This window comes from Carlito syrichta, unplaced genomic scaffold, assembly GCF_000164805.1.
Source record: "Carlito syrichta isolate Samal-C Ts95f unplaced genomic scaffold, Tarsius_syrichta-2.0.1 Scaffold303986, whole genome shotgun sequence".
Taxonomy (NCBI): domain Eukaryota; kingdom Metazoa; phylum Chordata; class Mammalia; order Primates; family Tarsiidae; genus Carlito; species Carlito syrichta.
The window spans coordinates 128666-130721 of NW_007248082.1; the positions used below are offsets into that span (position 1 = coordinate 128666).

At 46.6% G+C, this 2056-nt stretch overlaps 1 protein-coding gene across 6 annotated transcripts in view; it reads right to left on the minus strand.

The window, feature by feature from the left end:
- The window catches only part of FAM13B (family with sequence similarity 13 member B), an 89240-nt gene extending 87184 nt beyond the window's left edge, over positions 1 to 2056 (minus strand). For all 6 annotated transcript variants that reach the window (XM_021713001.1, XM_008059280.2, XM_021713000.1 and 3 more), the window contains exon 1: positions 1842 to 2056. The gene's annotated coding sequence lies outside the window, so the exon portion shown is untranslated. The remainder of the gene's footprint in view (positions 1 to 1841) is intronic.

A 2056-nucleotide genomic window follows, 5' to 3' on the forward strand; every position in this document is an offset into this window, starting at 1 on the left:
GGCCGGGAGCGGCCGCCGCGCTCCGGTCTGGGCGACAGTGAGACACCAACTCAAAAAAAAAAAAGAAAAGAAAGAAAACATTATGCTAAGTGAAATAAGGCAGACACAAAAGGATAAATGTTGTATGATTTCAAACCTACATGAGGTACCTAGATTAGACCAATATACAGAGACTGAAGTAGAATAGAGATTACCAGGGGCTGGGAGAAAGAGGAAATGAGGAATTATTTTCTAACAGGTATAGAGTTTGTGTGAGATGATGGGAAAGTTCCTGAATTGGAGAGTGGTGATGGTTGCACAATGCTGTGAACGTACTTAAAGCCACTGAATTGTACACTAAAAGATGGTTAAATGGTAAAACTTTATGTTACATATATATTACCACAATTCTTTTTTTAAAAAAGAATTTTTAAAGTAAACTTTATAGCAATTTATACTACTATAGTCCCAAATTTTAAAGTTAGTGTCCAATGATGGAGGAGTCATGCACAGATGAACTGAGGTTATTTATAAATGATCATAAAAGTAGTCATTTTATCAGTGGAAAAACACTGACAGGTCAAGATATTCATTTCAGCCATTTTCTGTCCTAAAACAGTGACATTCTGATAAAAAACACACTGTAACATTTATTTCACACAATGAAAAATGAATGTTAGTTATGCCACTGTGATATACCCATCTACATCTTCCAAGGACTTAAGCTTGGTCACACAGATGTCTAATTGGTGACAAAATTTAATTGGGGAAAATACTGCCCCAATTTTAAAGCAAGCACAGATTAAGAAATTAAGGAGCTCCTGGAGGATATACAAATAGTGACCAGTTCATTCAACTGCATTCAACAAGTGCTTAGTAAGTGCACAGAAGCCAGGCCAACAGGTATCTCAAGGTAACCAAAGGAAAGTTGAAAAAATAGCTTCACATTAACTCAACCAGAGGTAGACAAATAATTCAAAACTATCCTTTAATATCTGCCTCTATAAGCAAGTGTACTCCAGTTATTTACTGTTAATAATCTAATCACTATTGATCACTATGGTTCCAGCTGCCATTTTTAGATTATCAGCTCCTTGAAAGAAGATAAATGCCAATTTTTTTTTTCATCGATTAGATGGTAACAGGAAACCTAATAAAATAACGCACTGTCTTTTGAAAGTCAGTTTGGTTTTAACTGATACAAAAAGAGCTTAATTTCCCAATGGGCTAATGTGCCAACAGATTCAATTTCCTACAACCTTATCTAAGAAACCAGGCGCTCTATCTGAAACTTAAAGCTGTACAAAGTGTCCCCCTCTGGCCTGGCCTATGCAGAGTGCATTCTAGACAAGGCCAGTGCACCCAACAGTCCAATTTTGGCTATATTCTCTGAGCGATTTGAGGAAGTCAGCAACCACTCATCTCACGTGACCTAAAAAAGGGGCGCAGTCGAGCCTAGAATAGACCGCACTCCTTTTTCTTCTACATCAGCTTCACTGACCAGCATGAAGGAAGGGGGAAAGACAGGGGGGTGAGCAAACAGACGCGGGGTGTTGTGCCATTTACTTAGGCGAGGGGCACACCCGTTCACACGCAATGCAGCGGCTGCAAATCGAAGACTGCCACACCCCCCAGCAGCCAGGGCACGGCTTCATGTTCCTCCGTCTTCAGCAGAAAAGGGGCTCCCTCTATGGAAAGCCCCAGCTGCTGGGCACTGTCCCCCGGGACCCCTGCACCCCGAAACGCAACGCCCAGGAGCCGGCCCGGGTGGGACGCGGCGCTGGGGGACGGCAGAGGAGGGAGGGCCGCAGACCCCGGCGGCCCGCGCATGCGCAGATCCGGATACCCGCCCGTTTACCTACCGTTGGAACCGCGAAGCCCCGTTCCCCGGCCGCGACCGCTTCTCCAGGACCCGCGGCGACGGCAAGAGGGCGAGAACTGAGGCCCCAAGTGGCTCCGCGACCGGGGAGCCTCTTCTCGGGACGGCCGCTGGCTGGAGGCGAAGGCGACGGCTGTGGCGCGGGGCCAGCCCGGGAAGCGACCCCCGATCCCCCCGGCGGCGGCGGCGGCGGCGGCG